At 38.3% G+C, this 26,838-nt stretch overlaps 1 pseudogene; it reads right to left on the bottom strand.

The window, feature by feature from the left end:
* Nucleotides 1-169: 169 nt before the first annotated feature.
* LOC134291915 (neurofilament medium polypeptide-like) lies at nucleotides 170-26,790 on the bottom strand (annotated as a pseudogene).
* Nucleotides 26,791-26,838: the final 48 nt, after the last annotated feature.

Raw genomic sequence — 26,838 nt, forward strand, 5'->3', positions numbered from 1 at the left:
GTAATTTCCAAGTGTGGCTTCCCACCGTTCACCGGAGTTTGCTGTCGTCGCTGACAAGCATACACACGAACTAATGCGACAACCGTTCGTTGCTGACTGTCTTCGAATGTGGAAGAAGATAAAAAGGGGAAATCAGGAACCCTGGTCCCACCAAAGTTGAACGACTTCATCAGCTGATAAATACTTCGACAAACTTTTGCTCCAAGTTTGTACTGTTCACTGACGGAAGCAAGAACGCTTCCTCATGGGCTGAGTCAAGTTCGACAGAACGTTTCCGACGGCGTCGCGTCGACGGTACATCTGTTCAACGTAAGCTTCCGACGAATCTTTGCTCATGTCCTCGTCGGACAATCCCAACGATTGACCTAGTTCTGGCGATGCTCCTAACGAATGATCCGCTAAACTTTCGTTGCTTTCTTCGGGATTCTCTTCATCCTCTCCACCACCTTCTCCATCATCCGTGGCTTGTTCGTCGTACTCCACCTGTCCTTAATCTCCTTCCACCCCTTCCTCTCCTTCCTCCCCTTCAGTTTCGTCACGCAAGCTACTGCCATCCAATTCTCCATCCTGTCGCTTCACTATCGGAACGCTTATCTTGATGGCCTCCTGTATCTCACTAACCTCCATCAGCTCTCGATTGATTGAGTACACTTTTGGCTGCTTGGTCGCTTCTTCCAGATCATTCAGTAGTATTTGTCGGTGAACGGACTCCGCCACTTCCAACTTCGGCCGTGGCATTGGCTGTTCTCGTATGTACGCGATCTCCGGCATGACGAATCTCAAATCCTTTTCCGAAGATGACATCCCCCGAGCAGAGGAAAATATCAAATTAATAACTACGAAATCACATAACCTGTTTTTATATCTTGTTTTGTTATTATTTAATTATCAATACATAGCTTTTCAATAACAAATTTTGTTGAACAATCTAATCTTGTTATAATTTAGCAATTGATATACATTCAATCAGGTACATTTCAATAACATATTTTGTTGAACTACAAGTTTTGTTATTGTTGTACTATTGTTGAACTTATTGACAATAGCACAGCAGTAACAAGTTTTAAAACCAAAGCAACAATTCGATAATAATTACCTGTCCTTTTGTTTTGTTTCATTTTTGCATACAGTTAAGACGGAAATTTCTGAACGAATCCTCTGAAAATTCCTTAAATGATATTCGAAAAAACACTTCGAAGTTCTGGAGAAAGCCTTCGATACCCTGAACAAGTCTTCAAAAGAACTCCTGGCGCAATCTTCTTAGAAATTCCAAAAGTAATTGTTCTGAGCTATTATTAGAATTGTTGGCAAAATCTTTTGAAAAACTCCTGCAGAATTCTTCAGAAAAAACTCCTGGATAAATTATCAAAGAAATTTTCAGAGATATCTAAAGATGAAATTCGGGACAAATAATGACGGGAAATTCTGAAGAAACCCTTGAAGGGATTCTGTTCATAATTCTGGAGGAATTTCTAGAGGAGTCTTTGAAAAACTGTAAATGATTTCGTGGAAGAACTCTCAAAGAAATTTCTGGAAGTTTTGTTTACATTCTTTTAAAATGAATAATTTAATCTGATTCTGAATATGAATATAGTATTTTTCGATCATTTGATACTCATGTTATTGGTGGGTTTGTGAGACATAGTGAATAACTTTAAATAATAAGTATTATAATTTATTTAGTTACGATTTTGATACCATAACAAATTTTGCTTTCCGATTATTATCAATAACATATTAATATCTAAATTTGTTATTGAAATATTTTCCAAATTCACTGTTATTAAGTTGTTATTGAAACTAACAAAACAAGTTATTAAAATGGTTTTCCCAGAACATTTTTTTGTTATCATATTTGTTATTTTGCCGCTTATGACAGACAAGTTTATAACATAATATGTTATGTTAATAACATAAAAATCATCGATTCTATTATTCAGTTATTTTACACAAATAACACAGCTCCTTATGCTGTTGTTATTCCCTTCTGCTCGGGCCCCTTCGACGTTTTCTTCTTGCGATACTTTTTCCGGCTTTGTCTGATTGGCGCTTCTTCGATCGATAGTTCCTCCTCTTCTTTCCCCTTGGAAATTACCAGATGAACGTCACCTTGAGGAAAGCTTGATCGGTTCACTTGCTCTTCGTAGCTTTCTCCAAATACGGGAGGGTGGTTTACTGCTTCTGCCAGCGACGAACGCATCGTCTTCTTTTTTGCGTTGAGCTTCGATGGATTGGCACATCGTTGACGCTTCCGAGACTGCCGTTTCCCTCGCTCTCACAGTGGCCGTCGCTGCTGCTTGAGCTGTCGGCGATCCGCTCGCTTCTCCTTTACCGTATCGTGCGCTCCTTTAACCGATAGTTCAAAATTTGCCTTGGTTCCCCTTTTTCTTTCGATCCACGCTTAGGCTTGGTGTCCTGAAGCTGCCTTGCATCATCCTCCATCACCTGTATCACATGCACCGATCGCTTACGGCGGTGCATCTAAGTGATGTCCTGCTGTCCTGCGCGTTCTGCAATTAACTCCTGCAGCAGTTGTTCCACTGAGTTTTCCAGCACTGTAACACTTCGAGACACCTTCGTTCGGAGGTCTTGGTAATCGTCAAAGTACTCTCGCAAACTTAGATTTGGGACAACCGAAGGCGATTGTCAACGATGGAATGTTCAACTGTAGTCCTTTGAGTATCGGTCGAACTTTGGCGGAAGGTTCCAAGTGAGCTTTGAAGTCGAAGGCCTCGTCGTTCAGCAGAATTCTTCCGTCGACGACAGTTACCACGTTTTAATACAGACAAAAAAAAAGTTACCACGTACTGAAGAACTTCCGCTGAATGCGGCTTCGATGTGAGCTTGATGTCGAACTCGAAGTCTTCCGAGTGGTGGTTGACAGCCATGATGGTGAGAGAGCCATTTCCGACGCGGCTGCAGTATGCATAGATTTGAACGTCATGCTCGGTGATTTGTGGCACTTCGAACAGTTTTGTTCCAACCGTCGACTTGTGCAGCAGAGCGATGAGATATACCAAACTGTATGATTTAACGATTTGAGAAAACAATTGGAAGCTTTTCAAAAGGAATTCTTGGAGAACTCTCCCGGGGGTCCTCAAAAGGAAATTCAAGAGGAATTTCTAACAGATTTCCTGGATGGTTTTTTAAAGGAACCCCTTGAGCGGTTTCGGAAAAAAGTCAAATAAAGGTTTTTTTTCTGAAAGTGTTATCAAATTAATTTCTTTGGTTATCTCTTGAAACTGGAGAAATTTCTTAAGGAAACTAAACATTGTTTAAGAGATTCCTGGAAGAATTCCTGAAGGAAATCTCGAAGAAATCTTCGTACGCATTACTGGATGATTTTCTTTAACGCTGGAGAAATTTTTGAAAAAAAAAAAAAACAGAAGGGTAAGTTACATAAATCCACGGATGAACTTCTGAAGATATAAATGCATATTTTAATAAATTTCTGTATAAACCGTTCAAAGTATGAACTTCTAAAAAAATCTTAGAAAGATTTTTGAGGAACTTCTTGGAGGAATTCCGGTAGTAATCCAATAATAAATATTTTGAAAATTTTTGGAGGAATGGCTAGTGAACTATTAAAATCATTTCCTGTAAGACACAGCAGAAATCACAGAGAAAGTTTCCAAATGATACATGAATAAGTTTCTGAAGAAATCCAGGACGAATTTCTGAAAGAAATTCTGAAATATTTCTTTTATTTAAATGGATATCTAAAGGAATCTCTAGAAGAAGTTCATTCACGATAATGTCAATGCTTCTGAAGTGTGTGCTCAACAAGTGAATGCAAATTCTTCCAAGCAATTAAACAAAAACTATGCTTCTAAATTCAATTCTCTCACCCACCTCATTCGAAACTCCAGTGGACCTTTATTAAACGATTAATCAAAACCAACGGTGGTGGCAGGCAGCTCGTGTTCAACCCGCAAACCGCAACTAATTGAAAGTGCTCCACGAGGCCTTTGGCCCTTTGGATATACTGTGAATGCGCTCTCACTCAGCCACTTTATGATAGGCAACAGGTGTGCTTCACCGCAGCTCTACTCGGAATTGAACCCGTTCCCGTGGTCAAAGTTAATTCCCCAGACAGCAACCAGACGGTTGATATACCTAAATGTATGAATACATAATTGAGATATGGGAGCGCAATAATCCGACATCTCAAGTGCATGATTCTGCTAAATCATCCTCTACTGCCGTGCCGTGGCCAGAGTGAAATCTGAACGAACACTTTGCCTCTGATGGACCGCGTGCGTGGTGGAGGGGCGTCGAGGAAGGTGAAAAGCGATAAATCTATGTTTGGAGGTAATTATCGATGGAAACGCGGACGATTTCAGAATGGTGTTGCCGGCGTGGCAAATAATGGACTGGTAAGATTGAAAACTCACACCAGACACAGAAGGAGGCGAACTGAGTCTGAGAAGTTCTAGACTCCGAGTTGGTCTTATTGGCATAACGTTCCAACTGGGATAAAGCCTGCTTCTACGCTTAGTGAGCTATTAGCACTTCCACGGTTATTAACTGAGAGCTTACTCTGCCTATGGTCAATATGCATTCACCGCAACGTGTGACAGGCACGAATACTCCATGCCTAAGGAAGTCCAGGAATTCGCCACTACAAAAAGTTTCCGGGCTAACCGGGAATCGAACCCGTCACCCACAGTCTTGACAAATACCCGCACGTTTACCGCTTCAGATATGTGGGCACGAAGTTCTAGACTTCTGGTGTAAAAAAGCGAAAGAGATAAAATTAAAATAGATCGTGGAATAAAATGTGCGCTCTCGATTGTGGCGTAGAAAATTTATGGGAATTATTTATGGGTGGGAAACAGTCAATATCACATTTGTGGAAAAAATGGAAACGAATCAAGGGCAGCTCTGTAGTGCATACGTTTGGAAAGTTGCACACTCATTCATTCATCATATATTTTGCAGAAGAAAAATGGTTCTTGCTGCAAAAAAAAAAAATAAAAGTCGAAAGAAGACAAAAAAAACGGTAAACCCCGCACAACTTTTGCGGGTTTTACCGGCTTTTTCGTCTTTTTGGGATATTTCGGCTTGGAAAAACTAGTGTCACCCCGCTGGATCGTGGACATTATCACGCTTATATGAAATGCTTTAACCCTTTGGATACGAACGGGTCATATTAGCTCAGCCGTGAATATCGAGCTTTACAAACGTAATCAACTAGGTAATCAAAGGTATTCCCAAACAAAGTAATCATGAGTAATAAGTTGTATTCATATGAAAATCATAGGCAATCTGAGTAATCAGTAGTAATCTTGAGTAATCAATAGTAATCTTGGTAATCTATAAGTAACCAAGATAATCATAAGTGATCATGGTAATCAGAAGTAATCATTAATAATCGGAGTAATCCGTAGTAATATTGAGTAATCAATAAGTATTCAAGGTAATCACAAGTAATCATGGTAATCAGAAGTAGTCAATCATAATCTGAGATAATCAATTTTAATCAGATGTAATCAACGGTGATCAGATGTAATCAACTAGGTAATCAACAGATAACCAAACAAAGTAATCATGAGAAATTAGTTGTAATTACACACTTTGTCAGAATTGGAATCCGTAGTGAATGTATTAAATGTATCAAAACATATTCATTACTCAATTCATATAACTACAATGATAATCAAAGGTAATCTCAGTAATCAGTAGTAATCTAAACTAATCCATAGTAATCTTGGCAATCAATAAGTAATCAAGGTAATCACATGTTATCATGGTAATTAAAAGTAATCTGTAGTAATCTTGATAATCAATAAGTAATCAATAATCATAGTAATCACAGTGATCAATGAGTAACCAGAGTAGTTTTTAAGTAGTGACAGGTAATCAATTTTTTTGGAAACCCCTTGCAAACAGGACTTCAGTGTTCTTTTTTTATCTTCATTCGATCAGGTACACTCTGCCTGACCTGTTAAACCGTTCGTTGGGTGCTTAACTTTATGCAGCATCACATTTTTCAATTTGTCGTGCAACATCGTTAAGCGTTTGCATCTATCAAAGACCCAAACCTTTCATGCTCGAGAACACAGTAAATCGTTCCTACACAAACAGCTGAAATTTGGTTCTCGTTTATGGAATGAAAAATAAAATTAAAAGAAGTAAAAAGATAGAATTGTGTTCATGTAGTTAGCTGAGACGTGATTTGATCTGTAAAAAAGTGAACTTTCGTGTTACTAGAGAGAGTCATCCATGTAATACAGGGTAAAAAAATATACACGGAACCAGAAATCAACCCAAACATTATTCACTCATATCGGCTCATCCGTGCGAGAACCCAAATTTGGTTACACCGCGTTAAAGCTCTGAGTGAGTAGTTTCCGTTCTTGATCCCGGTAGAAAATTGCGACCCATCGCAAAGTTCTTTCTACCTAGCGTTGACTTTCAAAGTACCCTAGTGGGTTGAAATAAACCTACTTTTGGGTAAAGGGCAAAAAAAAACAAATTTAGCTTCTCGCACGGACATAATCGGCTAGGTAGCTCCTTTTCGCTTTATTTTTGACAACATTGCGAGCGGGAGAGCGAGGAAACAATCCACTGCTGGGTAAAAAGTTCAAGCGGTTTACTTATTTTAACGTATTTTATAGGTAATCTGTTTTTTTCGTGTAAGCTGTTTGTGTTCTATTTTGCAAACTTCGACACTGATTTTTTATTAGGGCCTAATTGACATTTTTGAATTCTCTTCATCGCTCCTCTCTTTGTGTTATTGTAGAATGTATATTGAGTTTTCCAAAGATTTTTTGGTTGAAATGCGAAGAAGACAACTACATCTTGCTATAGAAACAAAAATAATAATGATTTTGTTTGTTTTGATCCAGTTATTAGCGAAAGAGAGAGTCGACGAAGAGAAATCGATCAAGTAAGTTAGGCCCTTATGAAAAACCATTGTCGACTTCATCGCTGTGTTAAAATATTTTACTGTGCGTAGTAAAGTACACACACAGAAAAAAGTGCCAAAAATCTGTTAAAATTAAACCACTTGAAAAATATTATAACGGATTATCCAATGACGAGCTACAACCGGAAATGTTTATACTGTGTCACTTTGATGGACTTACTCAAAGACCAATAAGCATTTTCATATTTCTGATTCAGATTCAAACTTGATGGCTGAGTAAAATACTCTCAGGGTGTACAATTATTGAGTGGTATTTTTTTTTACCGTGTATGCGTTCGTACACTCATGCACGTTAAGAAAAAGGTACTCTAAAATAAGCAATATTCACACAAAGTTCATCGAGAAGTTGCTCTGCGGATTTCTTTAGAAAATCATCCACAGACTTATTCAGAAATTCTTACAAAAATTCCTTCAGATATTGTTCTAGGGGTTGTAATAGAAATTACCTGAAGATTCCTTCAAATTTCCTAATGAGATTCATTCATACATTTGTCCGAAGATGCCAAGTCCAAGGAAATCTTCTTGGGATTTGTTTTTTTTTTAATAAATCCACATTGGCGTAGCTAGGGGGGGTTCCAGGGGTGCCTGGCACCCCCTAGAAGAAATTTGGCACCCTTTAGAATTTTTTCTTTGACAGTCACCTAAAATTTAAAATTTCATACAATAAATTTCAATATTTATTAAAGGCACATTTGAATAAAACTTAAACACACCCGGAATTATTTATACACCTGTTGCACGTTTTGGCGTTTTGGATATTGGTCAGAACAATCAACAGACTTCTCCATGGATTCCTCCAGTAATACCTTTATCTATTCAAACAGTGATTTTTCAAGGCTTCCTTTATGGATTCCTCCCGATATTTCTTGAATAAACTTCTCTCAGGATTCTCCAGGCAGTTCAGATGGGGTCGTACATACTAGACGTTTCAGAGAGATTGATCCAGTAACTTCTTTTAGTATTTCTTTCGAAATTTTTACTATGGTACTTCTTGGAATTCTTCAAGGGATTCTTCAAAAAAAAAATATCTTGGGATTTCCTCAGGAATTCCTGGTGGAATTATTCAGGACAAACTTCCTGGGATTCTTTCAGAAGTTTCTTCCGGTGATTCTTCCAGGAATTCCTTCAGAGATTTTATTCATAGATTCTTCCAGAAATTTCTCATGAAATTCCTCCAGGAGCTTATATTGGCCTTCCTCCGGGAACTGTGGCTAGGATTCCAGCAAATTCTCTTAGAACTCCTCCAATAATTCTCACTGTGATACCTTCAGGAATTCTACTAGGGAAGTTCTTTCGGAAATTCTTCCAGAAAATCATCCTGGCATTTTTCTAAAAATCCCTTCGGTGATTCTTCCAGAGATTTCTTCAAGAATTTAACCAGGACTTCCTCCAGAGGTTATTCCAGAAATTCCGCAGGAAATTTCTCCACGAACTTCTATTGGCCTTCCTCCATGAATTTCGGCTGGAATTCTTCAAGCAATTCCCATTATAACTCCTCCAGAAATAAATACTTCTAGGGATTTCACCTGGCATATTAACATGCTGCAATACTTTCGGGAAATCTTCCTGAGATTTCTCAAAAAAATCCTCCTGCGATTCTATCAGGGATTCCTCCAATATACTTCTACCGATTCTTTCAAGAAGAACTTTAGGTATTCCTCCGGGCACTTGGAAGAGGAACTTCTTTTAGGATACCCCCCATTCCTGATTTAAGGATTTCTCTAGAAATTACTTCTATGATACCTCCCTGAATCATAGAATTCCTCCAGATCCGCGCTTCCCAAACTCCCAAGATCCGCTTCCCAATTTTGGGAAGCGCTGCTCCAGTTATTCCAGCTGGGATTCTTCTGGCAATGCCTGCGGTTCTTCCAGCTATTCTTCCTTAATACATTCTAACTATAGTAGTTCAGAAATTATGCTACGGATTCTTCTTGAGCGTTCTCTTGGCTTTTTTTTTCTGGAATCTTTCCAGGTAATCTTCCTGGAATTTTTACAGAAATTTCTTTGGTTGTCCTACCAGGGATTTCTCCAAGGACTAATTCAGGAATTCCTATTGAAATTCCTCATGGAATTCCTGCAAAAAGTCCCTTTGGCCTTCCTCCAACAATACATCAGACAACTCCTCCTAAGGTTCTTCCAGCAATTTCTTCAGAAATTCTTACTATACGTCCCGATATTCTTCTTGTGATTCCTTTACGAATTTATCCTAGCATTATAGCTGGAATTCTTCCGAGAAATATCGTGATATTTTTTCAGAAATTTCTCGTGATTCCCTTAGGACCTTCTCTAAAGGTTCTTCCAGAATACCTCTACCGGTTCTTGCAGGGACTTCTCTTGGCATTCCAAGGATTTTTTCTTTGGATTCCGCCAGGCATTCCTGTTTGGGTTTATCTATAAATCCTGGTATAGTTTCTTCCAGTAACACCTCCTACGATTTCTGCTGAGATTTCTACAATGATACACCCCTGAATCCTCTTGAGATTTTTCCTGAATACCTCTTGAGATTTTTCCTGTGATTTTCTTCAGAAGCTCTCCGGTGATCCTCCAGGCATTTTTATGGAAGATATTTTATCCAAGGATTCTCTCAAAAATTTCTCATGGGATTTCTGCAGGAACTCCACTTGGTCTTCCTCCAGGAATTTCAGCTGGATTTCTCAAGCAGTTCATACTGTGGTTCCTCCAGCAATTCCTCTTAGGACTCCTCCAGAATTTCTTATTGTAATATCTCCCGGAATTTTTCTAGGAATTATTCTAAGAATTTCTCCAGGGATTTCTTCAAAACTTGCTGGGATTCTTCAAGGCAATCTTTCTAGGAGCATTGCAGAAGTACCTTCAGTGTTTCCTCCTGGAAATCCTAAAGGTTCTCCTGGAATTTCTCCAAATATTTCTTATTGGATTCTTCCAGGAAATCCTCTTGACTTTCATCCAGGAACTCCTCCTGGGATTCCATAAGCGATTCCTACTTAAGTGTAGAATTAGCACAGGTTAAAATACACAATAATAAAAAAAAAAAAAAAAAGATTCCTGCTGTTTCTAATGTTTCAGGAATGCCTCCTGTAGGTCTCGTCAAGAAATTCTCACGGTGATACCTGCAAGAATCCCTCTTGGGATTTCTCCTGGCTTTCTAGCTAGGATTCTTCTAGGCAGTGTTCCTAGGATACTTTCAGAAATGCCTTTGATCCTTCCAGGGATTTTTCTAGAGACTTCCAGGAATTATTCTAGAGTTTTTATTTGTGGATTACTATAGAAATTAATCACGGTATTACTCCTGGAACTCTTCTTGGGCTTCTTAGAGGAATTCCAGTAGAAATCTCTAGAGGAATCCCTAATCGAATTTCGGGAATAGTTGGAATTTTCAGAGAAATCCTAGAAGGTTTCTACTAGAGAAATCTCTAGTGAAATCCTGTAGGAATGTACGGGAAGAAACTTGTTATTAATTAGAAGGCACAGAATGTTACTAATTGACAAATTGAGAGATAAATTTGCGAAAAAAATCGCGTTCTGGTGGGATTTGAACCTACGACTCCGTATTCGCTATACCGTAGTATCCCATGCAACACAAATGTTATAATAAAGTTACGACAGCGCAAGTTTTGGTTGTATAGATGTTTTTGGACGTAATTTTCACATTGTGTTTAAATAACGTAAAATAAACCTCTATGCAACCAAAACTTGCGCTGCCGTAACTTTAATATAACATGTGTGTTGCTTGGGATGACCATTTCTTTGAGGATTCCTTCGACATTGTTATTGTACTTTTTTTTTTAATTTCTGCGATAGTTTCATTAGAATTTCATTAGCAAATTCTTTGGATTTTTTTTTGCTTAATTTCAATTACTATTCCTATGAAATTATATCAGCAATTTCTTTTTCAGTTATTTTGCGGATTTATTTGGCAATTATATTGTGAATATTTTTGAAATTCTTTATGATTTAACTGTATTTATATTCATTGCTTCCAAAAGTTGCTGAATTGGAAAATCTAAAATTCTCAACTGGTCTTGGTCAAAGAAAACCCCATGCAATTCACGAAAAACTTACTGAAGAAATTGTCGGAAAAAAAAATCCATCAAAATTACATTAGAGCTTTCAAAGTAGTTGCCAAAAGAATTCATATAAGAATTACCAGAGGAATTCCTGAATAAAAAATATTAAGACCTTTTAAGGAAATTGGCCAAACCAATCTCAAAATAAATTGCCGAAATATCCTATGTATTCTAACAACAAGACTTTCCGAAGGAGTTTTCGAAGGAATTAGCGAAGGAATACCGGATAGCAAAATTAATAAAAGTCCAAAAATTGACGAAAATAAAAAAAGCAGAATGACTTGCCGAAGATATTAAAAAAATGTGTATTTCCAGAGTCATTGCCGAATGGCTTCACTAAAAGAATTCCCTAAGGAATTACCTGAAGAATAATTTGAGAATTTTTAAAAGCAAATATCAATAGAAGTGCTGACATTAACAAAACAAAGCTTGAAATACTATTTAAAAAATCAGCTTTATACAGCATTCCATTCACCAGATATATTAATATATGGTAATTACCAATTCAGTCAAAATCGGAATTTGGTGCAAACATCAGGATCCCGATGAGAAAAATCGAAGTTCGCTCGCACCAAATTCCGGGTTTCAACTGGATTGATAATATGTTAGTGACGCTTCAGAACGGCACTCAGGATAATCGAGTGGGAATTTTGTAGTTTTGAGCATCATACTTACAATTTTTCTGTGAAAGTATTTTCGTGTGGTAATATTCAAGCAATTAAAAAACGCATTTTAGCCATTAATTTTGTGGCCAAACCAAAAATGCAAATATGTATTCTGATTTTGAAATTTTAAGTATTTATATTTCTTAAAATTGTTCTTGAAAGCTATTTTTATAAGGGTTGTTATCATGCAATAAAACAAAGAGGATGCCACGATGAATACAAGTTACACGCAAATTTGTGGATATTTTATAGTTTCCGAAATTTACACGTCTAATAATTGCTTCGAAAATGTATTCTAATGGACCTGATTGTTTTCAATCCACAAAACATGGGTTGTCGCGATGATTGTTAAGTATTTAAGTTCAAACTGAAAATACAAATTCTATTTTCCCGCGACGCAGTATATCATTATACTAAGAAATTGAGGTCGGATCGGTATTTCCTTAAAAAAATCCTGAGAGCCACTGAAACTGGCACCCCCTAGGCACCCCCTAGGAAAATATCCTAGATACGCCAATGTAAATCCATAGATTCCTTCAGAAATTATTAGAGGAATTCAATCTTAAAATGTACCAAGGTTTCTTTCAAAAACGCCTCTGGCGTTCTTTTTTCAAAAATTATCCAGCGATTGTTTAAGAAATTTCTCCAGGGATTCCTACAGATACCGAAGAATTCCCTCAGAAATTTCTCCAAGCATTATTTCATGTAAATTTCTATGGATTCCATCTGAAACTCCAAATGGAATTACTTGGTTTTTTAAGGGATTCGCTTAAAACTGTATCGGAAATTTCTTCAGGGATTCCTGAAGTTTTTAATTTCAAAGCTTCTTTCATAAGTTCGTACAGTGTTTTTTAAGTTATTTATAGATATTCGTTTTGGCAGTCAATTAAAGATTTGTCAGGAATTACCCTAGGGAATCCATTAGAAATTCCCGCTTGAATGTGTCCAGGAATTTCTTCAATGATTTAAGCGGTCTTCTCACTTTACCGGGCCGGGACCGTGTCGGGCCCCGGCCGTGCCCCGGTCATCGATTTCTTTCTAACGATATTTATGACGTGCTTCTCACTAGCCCGGCCGGGGCTCGACCGAGCCCCGGCACGGTGTGATGTGAAACACGCCATAGTATTCGCAGTAAGAAATCGATGACCGGGGCACGGCCGGGGCCCGGCACGGTCCCGGCCCGGTGTAATGGGAATAGCCCTTTATCCAGAACATTCTACAGGAATTTCTCCAGTGATTCCTGCAGGAGTGCATACAGAGATTCTTCCATGATGCCCTCCAGGTATTGTTTTATGTATTTCCCCAGAAATTTATTCGAAATTTTCTTTAAGGATGACTTTAATATTTATTTCACGAATGCTTAAAAAATATTCGAAAAACTTCTGTAAGAATTTCTACAGAAACTCTTTAAGAAATATCGCAAGAGATTCTACTAAGGATTTCTTAAGAAATTCATTCAGAAATTTATGCTAGAATTCCTTCTGGAATTCCTTTGAGGAGATATTTTAATCTCCAAGATTTTTAACAGAATTGTACGGATTTCTTCAGGAATTCCAGCAAAAGATTTCTTTAAAAGTTTTTCCATGGAATTTATCAGATTTTCTTCTGAAAATTGCTTTACCTATTCTAAGATTCACGTTGTGTTGGTTATTTGTTGGACTTGTTTGGTCAAATATTTGTCATCATAGCAAACAGTCTAATGGCACCTTTTGAGATATGCTTTCTGTGATCCCTGCAGAACCTCCAAAAAGATTTTATTGAGAAAACACTTCTGCGTTTGCAACAGAAAAAATCTCCTGGGATGTCCTTAGTGATAGGGTGACTGTACCAATTATGGCAGTACCTAAGAAAAACTATTTATACAAAAATAACAAGAAGACCAATGAATGCCACCAATATGTTAAAAGATACTTTAGTGTCCATACTTTGCAGGAAAAATATAAAGACGGAGCCATAACTACTTTTAGTATTTATTACAGCGTGTGCCAATGATAGGAACCCTGTACCAGTTATGGCTACATTTTTTAACTTCGGTTCCTTTTCGCACTATTTGCATGCATTTCTTATGGGATTAGCCATAATTGGTACACTATGGCGTAAAAGGGTGCAAAGAAGCCGAAATTTTAAGGAAAATGATTTATTTCTACCATAATTTGAGCAAAATGTGTACTTTAAATGAGTGCAACCATCTTTTGTGAACGTGATCTGTTGTTCACATTTTTTTTATTGTTGATATATATATATATATATATATATATATATATATATATATATATATATATATATATATATATATATATATATATATATATATATATATATATATATATATATATATATATATATATATATATATATATATATATATATATATATATATATATATATATATATATATATATATATATATATATATATATATATATATATATATATATATATATATATATATATATATATCGTTAACGGGTGAAAATCAACTATGGCGAAGAATTGGTACTATAGCCATAATTGGTACACTTACCCTACTTGCAGAATTTATTCCGATATTCCTCTACAATTTTTACCATAAACTGCACAAATATTACTAAATAATTCGTTATAGACTCCCTGAAGTAATTTCAAAGAAATCCCTCGGGGATGAACCAGCCTCGGGCTGAAAATCCCCATAATAAAGAGCCAATAATAATAAAAAAAGAAATCCCTGAAGGATTGTCTCAAGAAATCACTTAAAAATTCCGGAAGATACCTTTGGAAACTACTAGAATAAATTCTTGAACATTCTCTGAAGGAACTCCTGGATAAAACTTCCTGAAACAATACCGAACTTCAGGAGTAATTTTTGGATGAATTCCAAAAATAATACCTTAGGAGAGTACCAGAAGAAACAATACCTTTCGATAATCTAAGGAAAAATGCTAGAGGAATTCTAGGAGGGGTTTAATGAAAAATCCGTTAAAGAATTTCTGAAGAGATCTCTTAAAAACGACTTCACAAATCGTAGACCTGTTAGAATTCTTGAAGAAGTCCCACAATAAACTTCTCAGGGATCTCTAAAGGTTTTCTGGAGCAATCCTTGGAGAAGTTCATGGAGATATATCTAAGGTTTTTTAAGGAATCACTGAAATAATATCTGGAAGAACTGGAGAACCCTTTGCAGGTGTTCATGATAGCATTTCCTGAAAAATTCTTTGAAAAATGCTGGAGAAATTTCTTTAATTATTGTTGAGAGAATTTTTGAAAAAAAAAATTGAAAGAATCCCTGAAGGAAATTCTAAATAAACCAGTGAAGAGAATTGTCAGATAAAAGAGGCACAAAACAAGCAACAAAGAAGGTGCGATGATTACTCTTTATCCCTACTGGTAACAGATAATGACATGATCTCGATTTTTTTTGCAGACAAAACGGAAGCTGAATTTGTTTCGTACTTTTCAACTCGTGAATTATCAATTATTGCTAACCCAAAGTCGAAACTGTTTGATGATAGAGCTTCGCCAGAGTTGCAGTGTTTACCGACTCGAAGTTACCGCTCGAAAATTGCAATGCAAGGCTTAAAAATCCCTAAACTCGTGGTGTACGATGCTAATCCCATTATTTTCAAGTTGGGACAAACTTATGTTGCATGGGTTTGTTTGTCGCAACAAATACAGGTTGCGACATTGTCATTATTGTTGCGCGATGGTTGAATTTTGATTCACTGAAATAAACCCAAAGCAATGCCTACAAGAAAACCCGAAGGAACTTTCAGAAAAACCTATGGGAGCGTGCATTTATGACCTAGCTTTTTTAAAGCGATTTTTAAAACCCCTTTCCCCACTCGTAGCATTTCGTCACAAATTTAGATACCTCGCTCTATAAATGACGTAGCTTGTTAAATAACCCCCTCAAGCAAAAAAAAAACTCGAACTTTGCTCCGATTTAAATTTCAACTTGTATGTTTATGAAATATTTCAAAAACAACAACAATAGCAAGAAAACATTGCCGACTGTCAGGTTCAGATCGCCGACATCAAGACCATGGGTGCATCCAATGGGAAATATCACCAAAGTTAATGACTTTGTCACGTCGTTCTGCTTAATGACTTTGACACGTCGTTCTGCTTGATGCCGAAGAACAGGAAATTGATGATCTCAATACAGTTAAATAAGCCTAAGAGCTCTTCCAAAGATATTAGTTTGCTCACTAATAAATCTATTAAGAATATCAAATTGGTTTCATTTGAATAAAATGCATCACGACATTCGAAGTACTCTGCAGGAGTTTTTTTTCTGAAACTCTTTCGGCAGTTCATTTTGGAATTTCTCAAAGAGCTTTTTTTGGGATTCCCCTTTTTGAGAATTTCTCCCTTTTTAATTCCTCCAGCAATTCTTTCTGGGATTTCTCCAAGAATTTCCTTTAGGATTTTATTTGATAATTCCTCCTTCTTGTATTCCTTCAGGGGTTCCTTCGGAGATCCCTCCAAGAATTCCTTCCAGAGTTCCTTCTTAAATTTCTCCAGGAGTTTTTTTCTAAGGTTTTTCTAAAAGTTTTCTTCAGGACTTCTTTCAATATTTTCTTCTCCTCTTTTCCACCAGCAATTTCTTCGGACATCTCTTTAGGGATTTTAACCGGAATTTCTTTTGAGATTACATCAGAACTTCTTTCTGGGCTTCCTAAAAAAGTTCATTTCGGGATTACTTCACGAATTACTTCTTGATTTCCTTCAAGAATTCACTTAGATATTCATCCCGAGTTCTCTGCAGGAAATCCCTCCGACATTCTTTCAATTCCTCAATGATTTTCTTTTTTTTGGTTTTACCAGGAGTTATATCCAGATAATCTTCCGGGATTCCCCAAAAGTTATTTTCGGTATTCCTTCAGAAATTCTTTCTGGAATTCTTTAAATAATTTCTTCCGTGTTTTCTTCAGAGCTTGAACTAGGAGTTCCTTTTGAGAATCTACAAATATCTCTTCTGAGATTCTTCCAGAAGTTTATTCAAGATTTCTCCAAAAGTTCCATCTAGAATAGCTCCAGGAGCCCCCAGGAGTTCCTTCTGAAATTCTTTTGGAAGTTCCTTCAGAGATTCTTTCTGAGTTTCCTCATGATCCTTCTGGAACATTTTCAGAAGTTTTTTTTTCTGGGATTCCCAGTAGGAATTCTTGAGGAAATGTTATCCTTCTGTTGGGGAAACCTATAAAGAACACCTTGAGAAATTCCTTACAAAGTTACTAGAGGAGCTCCTTCAGAAATTGCTGGAGGAATTCTTCGAGGAAGTCCTATAGAAAATATATTAAGTAGGAACTCCTGGATTAATGCCATAATGCCAAAAACAAACTGTTGGTCGTGAGAAGCATTTGAGCGAAATTAATTTTTGTCCGCATACACAATACATTATTCTTTACACAAGATTTCAAAACCATTTTCTTAGATACAGTTGTTGCGTCAGATAGCTGCATGTCTTATGAAATGAAGCCGGTATTTATTTCCATGATTTGTTATTTACTTTCACGTGAATGAAAAAATAAACATGCATTTTTTTTGCATTTACTGGATAATGATACTTAATTCAAGAAAATTGTTTAATAATTACGTAATACTTTTTTTCAATAGGCTAAGTAGGAAGTTACGTAGCATATCATAAACCCCTACCCCCCTATCGTCATACTTCGTCACAAAATCACAAACAATGAAACAATGAAGAATTGAGAGAAATTTCTGAAACAATCTATTCAGATTTTCCTGAAGATATTTTCGGGAAATTTTGCGAAGAAGCCCCAATGAAATTTCTATTTAAATCTATGCAGGTATTTCTGAAGAAATTTCTGATAAAAAAATCGAAGGAATCTGCGAAAGGATTCCGATGGGATTTACTGAAGAATTTTCTGAAGGGTTTTTCGGAAGTTTTTCTGAAAAAAAAAAAATCGGAAGAATTACTGTATAAGTGTATAGAGGACTCTTTTGCAGAAACCCCTCAAACAGTTGCGTCTTTCACAGCCTGAGGGTTAATTTGAACAAGCGACACCACGCTTGTGTATCACAGGTGCGTTTTTATGTAGCTTGTACTCAATACACGGCGCGACCGCTCCCGGGATAAGTCAGGGCTTAGGAAACTCAGCTTGCGAGAACAGGTGTTGCTCGTGGGCATTTGAGATGGGGCCAAGGTTAGTTCCCGGAGAACCTGAAATCCGACCGTGGTGCGCTTTAAAACGCCTCTGAAATCTCCCTGAAGCTCAACTGAGAGCAGCGATCCAAAATGTATTTGCAAAATCTGTAGGCCCCTTTAACCCGCTCAAAACCTCCAAATCTTCTTGAAATGCCTCGAAAACCCCTCTGAAACTTCCTCGGAACCCATGTAACGCATCTGAGACCCTCCTAAACTCTTGAGAACACCCCTGTAATGTATCCCAAACCTACAGAAAATCGTCTACAATTTCCTGAAATCCCTTTGAAACCCCACTGAAACACCGTCAGATTGTAAAGCACCTTAGATCCTTCGAAACCCTCCAAAAAGCGCTCCTGAAGCCATCTGATAGGCCTCTACCCTTTGAAGCCCGAATATTCCCAAACGTTCGAGTTTTTTCTACGTATTTCTGTAGTTTTGGTGCTCAACAGCATTAAAAGGGTTGAAAATGATGCAGATCATTTTTTTTTTCTGGATATCCTAGGTCATCCAAACTATTCTTGAGTTAGATCCTTAAGTCTACGGGTGTAACGGTAACTTTTTTTTTATTACACAAAGCTACGATTTGCAATCTATCATGTTCAGTTAGCCCTCTGAAATTTCATTAGACAGTATCAGTTCAGTCGGAATATCCTAGATCATACAAACTGTTCTTGAGTTTACATCCTAAAATCTACGGGTGCAACGGTAACTTCTCTTATTATACAAAGCTACATTTGCAATCTAGAATGTCCAGGGGGAGAATACATTACAGTTGGATGTGTAATGTTACAGTTTATTGTGAGAATAACTACTGTTACTGTCAAGAGCCAAATTTCAGGACAGTTTGGACTACCCTTAATGTCCCAAAGGTTCATAATAATCTACAGTAGACTTCAGGTTGGTCAAGTGATCGCGATTGATTATGCAACGTTACTCAGCATATCAAATATGGCTGCTGTTACGAGTGTAGACCTGAAGTTCTGAACTCCAAGGAAGTTTGGCCGACTTGGAATATTTCCTTAAGTGTCTCTAAATGGCATTTGAGATTTCAAGAGCTTTACGGACCCCAGCAGATTATGCAATGCTATTAATGTGGGCTTAGCGGCATCAATCGTTTAGGTGTCTCGTAAGCCTCGGAGTGTGGGTTCGATTCCCACTCCAGTCGGGAAAAATTTTCGTCAAACGGAAAATTCTTCACTGGGCCACTGGGTGTTATATGTGTTGTCCGTTGTCTAATGTTCAATCTGTAGTGGCCGCAAGGGCGAAGACGGTGTTATTGCCTTTTAATTGTCTAAACATTGTGTAAACACATACAGTTAACACTTATTGGTTATTGGTACATAAAGTTATTCTTGTAAATTTGAAGGACTTCATTATAGGACAGTTTGGACGACCCTTAATGTTACAAAGGTTCATAATAATATCAAGTATACTTTAGATGCGTCAGTAACCACGGTTGAATATACAACGTTACCCAGTATATCAGATATGGCTGCAGTTACTAGTGTAGACCTGAAGTTCTGAATTCCAAGATAGTTTGGCTGATCTGGAATATCTCTATAGTGTCTCTAAATGACATTTGAGATTTCAAAAACTTCACGGACCCCAGCAGGTTATGCAATGCTATTATTTATGATAACCTTCAATGTCCCAAAGGTTTATAATAGTTTCTAGTAGACTTCAGGTTGGTTCAGTTACCACGGTTGATTATGCATCGTTACTCATCATATCGAATATGGCTACAGTTACGAGTGTAGACCTGAAGTTCTAAACTCCAGAGTAGTTTGGCTGACCTGTAATATCCCGAGAGTGTCTCTCAATGACATTTGAAATTTCAAAAACTTCACGGATCCCAGCAAATAAAACAATGCTATTATTTATGGCAAAAACACATAAAGTTATTCTTGTAGATATGTAGGTTTTTATTATGAAACATCTTGGACTACCCTGAATGTCTCAAATGTTTATAATAATATCAAGTAGACTTCAGATTGGCCCAGTAACCGCGATTGATTATGCAACGTTCCTCAGTATAACAGATATGACTACTGTGACGAGTGTAGACCTGATGTTCTGAACTCCAATATAGATCCTTCAACTTTACTAGCACATGTTGGAACACCTAGAACATCCCAATATCCCAGAGTATACAACACCTCTCTATATTCTTGACGAAGGTTAAATAAATACACTTAACGTAACGCATATCGAAATTCAGCTTTAAAAACGATCAGTATGTCAATTATTTCGTTTCTCTAAACTTCGGGATGTGTTCAAGGATGTTCAGGATGTTCAAGGTTGTCAATTAAGTCTCAAATACAAATACACTAAAACCTCTTTTTATGCATGTTTTTTTATGCACTTTTAATTTATGCACCTTTTTTTATGCCCTGCATAAAAAGAGGAAGAGCTACTCAGAACCAATATTGTGCATAAGAATATTTAAAAATGCCAGGAACTATTGCAACGGCGACCAGAGGGTATTTACAGATGAGAGCAAAGGAAGGTTACAGGTTCGTTTTTGGGTGTGTCCGAAGGTCTCATGTGCGTTACATGGGCTCCGAGTGGGCCTTAAGGGGATATCGGAGTCATTTCGGGAGTCTCAGCATTTTAGGCTGGTTTCAAAGCCGTTAAGGAGGCGTTTTTAGGGGTTTTGGTTTAGGAGGATTTTTTTAGACATTTCAAGATGTTCCAGATAATTTTTGGCGTGATTCAGAGGCGTTACGGAAGCGTTACGGAGGAGTTTTCGGGGTGTTCGGAGCCTCTCAGGTGCGTTACATGGGGTCCGAGGGGGTTTAAGGGGGATTTCAGAGGCATTTCAAAATGATTCAGAGGGTTCTACCCCATTACCCCGAATGCCATTACCCCGAACGCCATGACCCCGAACGCCACTACCCAGAAAGCCATTACCCCGAATAGGCCATTACCCCGAAAGCCGTTACCCCGAATGGGCCATTACCCCGAACGCCACTACCCCGAATGGGCCACTACCCCGAACGCCATTACCCCGAAAGCATATTTTTAGATGGGTTATTCTGATGATGGGTATTTTATTTTTTTATTAATTTAATAACATTACTGACAGCTTTAATACCAGAAGATATCATTGTAAAGAATAACCTTAAAACAAAATAATGGAGTAATACGTATTAGAGATGATCTTGTATGAGATAGAGCTGTCAGCAAAGGTCCTTCAAATACTGGCTATCGATATTGGCTCATTAGGCCGAAAAGACATTTGGCCAAAGTATCACTAATAAGTCTAATGATCATTAGGCGAGATCAAATAATACAAATTGCAAAATAGGCCCGGAAAGAACATTTTATTGTTAGAAAAAGAAAAAAATCTTTTAAGGAGGAATAGACGATTTGATAATAAAACTCTATGACAGTGTAACTTAAAAAAAACATTTCTTAAATGTGAAAAAAAATGATTGATAGGTTGGCCGCCAATAAGGTCTGCAAGGATATAACAAGAAAGAACAGCATATAAATTAAAGAAGGGCAAATCTCCTATTAGACCATTCATAAACTACGTAGACCGAATTTTGGTCACCTCGGTCCTCTCCCCCTCCTCATCGTAGAATTTTAAAAGACAATTACACCGTCTTCGGCCAGAGGCCGCACAGACTGTACATGTACAATACTGTACTGTACTATAGACAATAGACAACACGTATAACACTCAGTGACTCAGTGGAGTATTTTCTGTTTTGACGAAAAGTTTCCTCGACCGAAGCGGGAATCGATCCCACACTCCGAGGCATGCGAGATACCTAATCGACTAACGCTGCTAACCGCTCGGCCACGAAGTCCACGATTTGTTCATACAAAAATTTGAAAATTTGTATAGAGCTTAGAATTTAGATAGACCCTCTCCTACTTACATAGTTTATGCACGGCCCCTATACATACATCTGCACAGGGAAACATGGCTACCAAACAACTCTGTAACAATATAAGTCGAAAGAACAGCCCAACTTTAAAAGAAGGAAAAACACCAGATGGAATTAATAGAGATATGTCACCAATCAACCCGGTAACGACGTAACTAGAAAGAACAGCCTATAAATTGAAGAAGGGAAAATCTCATATACAGTAAGCAGCTTTCACTCCCAGTAAACTATATAAGTGCAGCTAGAAGAACAGCCTTTCATGAAAAGAAAAGCTACAGTTTTGTCGCCAGAAAAAAAAAATAGGTAATTTGGTCCAACGATGCTGGATCTACCTTGCTAAGTGAACTGAACTGAATATCTGAAATTCAGTCCAGTACTACAAACTTGAAAAAAATATTCAGAAAACAATTTTAGGGCTTGATGTTTTGGAAACTGATTATCAAAATCAAAAGAAAATCAAAAGAAATCTAGTTGCCAGTTTGGTCGCAAGTCAATTCTGAAAAATTTTACTTGAAAGAATTGCCTATTATTCAAAGAAGATCAAATCCGCTATGGAGTTAGTTATTCATCTGCAAATAAACTACATAACACTCAAACTCGAAAGAACAGCTTCTGATAAAAAGAAGGAAACATTTCTATAAAGAAATTAACAGTTTGGCTACCAAACAACTCTGCAATAGTACACGGTTGGCAACTGCAAACTCAAAAGAACAGCCTATTTAAAAAAAAAAGGCAAATATTTGGAGAAGTGTAGTTTGATAACCAGCACAATCGTTTGCCACCAGTTTACAATCGTGCTTGACGCCAACAAACTTTTAAAAGAAGGGAAAATGTCAGTTTGAAATACTTGTAGTTTTTATAGCCATAGCTATAAGTTCAAAAGAGCAGGCTAAAAGCTAAAAGTTCAAAAGAGTGTAATTTACATTCACTTCGTGGAGAGTTGCCTCTGCAGCTCCCTCACGATTTCGGTATGCGTGTGCGACCCATGCTCTATTCGGCAAAGTTTTAGAAGAAATCACAAGGTAAAAGTCGTCCATACATTGTTTCTTGATTGCACGCTTCTGAGTTGAGAAAACTGCAAGTGAGTGTAACTCTTTCCAAGTGAGTGTTCCCATCCTTGAGAGCAGCTAGTTTAAAATATGGAAAATTCGTCTTTACTTGTCTTCTTAATTTCATTGCGTTTGCTGCTTTCGTTTTCACGAACCTTACTTTAGCATGAAGCACAACATACGGAAACCTAAGAAAAACGGAACCTATTTTAAACAATGTGCTCCCATTGTCATGCTTTCTAAAACGAAGTAAATAAGAGCTATTTGATTTGTGTTTTATTTTTATATTTTTACTAGCTGTACCCGGCAAACTTTGTCTTGCCTACTGCGTTTTTTTGACGTTTCGAGTCCCTAGCCAAGCGCCCAAGTCCCCGTTCAAAATGTATGAAAACCCGATTTTCAAAAACTCTCAATTTTCCCATGTTTTGTGCCTCATAAACCTTCCTTGGGTGAAATCTAACAGAACAAAACTTAGACCACCCAAATCGGACCACCCGTTCGCAAGTTATGCGCGGTCCCATGTATGCCACTGCATTTTTATATATATATAGAATAGATTTACTCGTTTCAAAAAGAAAACGGAAAAAATCGGTACCTAAATCGTCTGTTTAAGAATAGAATTAACATAGGGGCATAAAATGGAGAAGAGTATTCATACCTACACTAGTAACTGATTACCCTTTTCTAACTTATAACCATCTTCATCAACTTCTAATCGGTCACCACTTTTTTGGTGATCTCCTGAACGATTCGGGGTAATGGCCCTTTCGGGGTATTGGCTTTCGGGGAAATGGCTTTCGGGGTAATGACCCATTCGGGGTAATGGCTTTCGGGGTAGTGGCGTTCGGGGTAATGGCGTTCGGGGTAATGGGGTGGAGCCGATTCAGAGCATTTTCGGCGTGATTCAGAAGCGTTACGGAAGCGTTACGAAGGAGTTTTCGGGGTGTTCGGAGCCTCTCAGGTGCGTTACATGGGGTCCGACGGGGTTTAAGGGGGATTTTGGAGGCATTTCAAGACGTTTCAGAGCATTTTCGGCGGGATGTAGGGGCGTTACTTAAGCGTTACGAGGAGTTTTCGTGGGGTTCGGAGCCTCTCAGGTGCGTTACATGGGGTCCGACGGGGTTTAAGGGGGATTTTGGAGGCATTTCAAGACGTTTCAGAGCATTTTCGGCGGGATGCAGAGGCGTTACTTATGCGTTACGGAGGAGTTTTCGGGGTGTTCAGAGCTTCTCAGGTGCGTTACATGGGGTCCGACGGGGTTAAGGGGGATTTCGGAGGCATTTCAAAATGTTTCAGACCATTTTCGGCGTGATTTGGAGGCGTTACGGAAGCGTTACGAAGAGTTTTCGTGGGGTTCGGAGCCTCTCAGGTGCGTTACATGGGGTCCGAGGGGATTTAAAAGGGATTTTGGAGGCATTTCAAGACGTTTCAGAGCATTTTCGGGGGATTCAGAGGTGTTACGGTAGCGTTACGGAGAAGTTCTCTGGGGTTTTAAAGCCTCTCAGGTGCGTTACATGGGGTCGCCGTGGGGTTCAAGGAGGATTTTTTAGGCATTTCAGGAAGTTTTAGAGCAGACTCTGAAATACCTTAAATCACCCCTCAAACCTCATGCACCCTTTAAAGTCTCCTGAGATCCCTTGAATTGCCCCTAAAGCCCCTTGGAACGCCCCTGAAACCCACTTAATACTATTGAAATACCCCAGAATTCTCCGTAATCCAATGAAAACACCAAAAAATCTTGACAGAACACCCTTGTAAGGCTCCTCAAACCCCCCAAACAACCCCTTAAAACGCCCCTGAAGCCCCTGAAGCCCCTTGGAACCCCCTTTTTGGGCTCTCTGGGAACATTCTCGAAACCCCCTTAGCCCCACCTCATCTGCCCAGGAGCAAGATCTGTTCTCGCAAGCTAGATTTTCTAATTAAAGCCCAAACTTAATTTATGCATAAATTTCCCTCTTTTTATGCCTTTTTTAATTTATGCACATTTTTAATTTATGCAGTCCCAGCCATGTGCATAAAAAGAGGTTCCAGTGTATTCCTATTTTCCTTTAATAGAGGACTCAATTTGCAACAAGTTTGCCGAAGACAGTGTTCTGTTTTATTGAATATGTGAATTTATACAGCCGAAAATTAAACTTAAATCTAGGCGATTGGGCTCAGATCCAAACTGAGGTCATGAACTGATATAAATAATCGTTTTATTTAGGCAGTCCCGATTCATTACCTCAATGAAGGTTTGGCTGTAGTATGAAGCACCTCCAAAGACCCAACGGAACTCCCCCTCTCTTTAATCTCCCAGAGATCCCCTAAATGCCTTTGAAACCCATGGAATCCCCTTGAGATCCCTTAAAACGTTCCTGAGACCCCCGGAACCTTTTAGCACCCTAATATACCCGTGGAACCCCCCATGAAACCCATTGAGACCCCTTGAAAAGCCCATGAGACCTCCTTCCACTTCCTGAATCCCACTGGAATGCCCCTGAGACCTCTAGGTACCACACTGAAACCAATTTGTACCCGCTGGAAAGCTCCTGTGATCCCCAGAGACCCCTGAAACCCGGTGGAACCCCCTGAAACGCTGCTGCATATCCCTGAAAAGTACCTGTGACTCTCCGAAACGCCCCTTATACCCCTTGAACTCCCCGAAACCCTCTGAAACCCTCTGAGGCTACCTGAAACACCTCTGAAGCGCTTCTGAAACCCCTTAAGGGCGCCCGGTCGAGGAAATATCCGCCATTGCTCTGTTGCAACTAAGATGGTAATCTCAGATTCTACTTCATATTTTGCAACAAAACCCTATCATTGTGCATGCTCACTTGCAGTGTATATGCTGATTGGTTTTGAGCATCTTCAGTGTGATAGAACTCGAGATTACCATCTTCAAAATCGCGAGGCAAATTTTTAGAAAGAGAGGCAAGATAGGAAAAAATAACACGGCGTCCCGTTTCACCTTAAATACCTCTGATACTCATTGAAGCTGTCAGAGACCTCCTGAAACACTCCATGGAACTCTCTGAAACCCCTGGACCCCTGAAAAGCTTCTATAACCTCCTAAAAATGAAAAATCTGGCAAAACCGACATTTTCTGTTTAATTTGTTTAAAACTACAGATTTCAGGTACGAGGGGCATGAGCATTGGAATCGTCAATTTGTTAAATATTATCACTTTCTTTGGATAGCATATCTGCTTGTTTGCGACAATAGTAAGCATTGGTGTAGGAGGTATTGCTTAAGTTTTCGCTATGAGCAAAAGTCTACAGTACATTAACATACAGTAGCATGTCCTCAATGTTCAATAAGCGCAAATAGATTATTTACAAGGCTGTTTTAAAAGAATAACAGTTCTCTAATATCTTTTGTCTAATGATTTGAATTTTTTTTTTTTTTTATCCTAATCTTTATTTTGAAGGCTCATGCGCCCAAGAGCATACGGAGCCGAATCATCATTTTCTTACAAATTTGAAATAAAATCTTTACATACCTAGATTGTTACTAATTTGATCATGTGGACTATTTTTGTCCGAAAAACCTTTTTTCTCTGAATAACTATCAAAACACGATTGAGAGTTATCCACAGATGCCTGACTCGAACACATCTTTTTGCGTTCATTTGCAGCTAGCCTGGCCGATCGCCGTCGCTTGTTGGTGGCTTCGATGCTATCTGTCGATGAGCTATCGGTTGCGTCGCCGTCGTCGTCATCATTGGCGTTATTGTTCTTGCTCGTACTGCTGGATGCTTTCTGTTGTTCGCTTGCCGTAGGTACGATTGTAGAATCGCTTCGATTCTCCTGCGGCGGTGCTATTGGAAGCGGCGGTGCTGAGTTGATTGGAGGGAAGTCATCAGGATTGAACAGTGAATCATTCTCATTGTTCAGAGGAATTGCTTTCGGTGAAGATTGCGAGGTTTGTGGTTGGGTTTGGGTTTCCGTTGTTTTGTTGCACTTTTGTCCAGGGTGCGCCAGCAATTGACACCACCTACAAGTCTTCTGCTGTCCTGGGTACGAGATGGTTGTTTGATGTCCCGAATGATTTGAATTTGATGTCTTAATTGTGTACATTGATCGCTGCATAAATCAAATATTCAATCAACCTTATCTCAATTTCTC

Source organism: Aedes albopictus, chromosome 1 (genome assembly GCF_035046485.1).
Source record: "Aedes albopictus strain Foshan chromosome 1, AalbF5, whole genome shotgun sequence".
NCBI classification, from domain to species: Eukaryota; Metazoa; Arthropoda; class Insecta; order Diptera; family Culicidae; genus Aedes; species Aedes albopictus.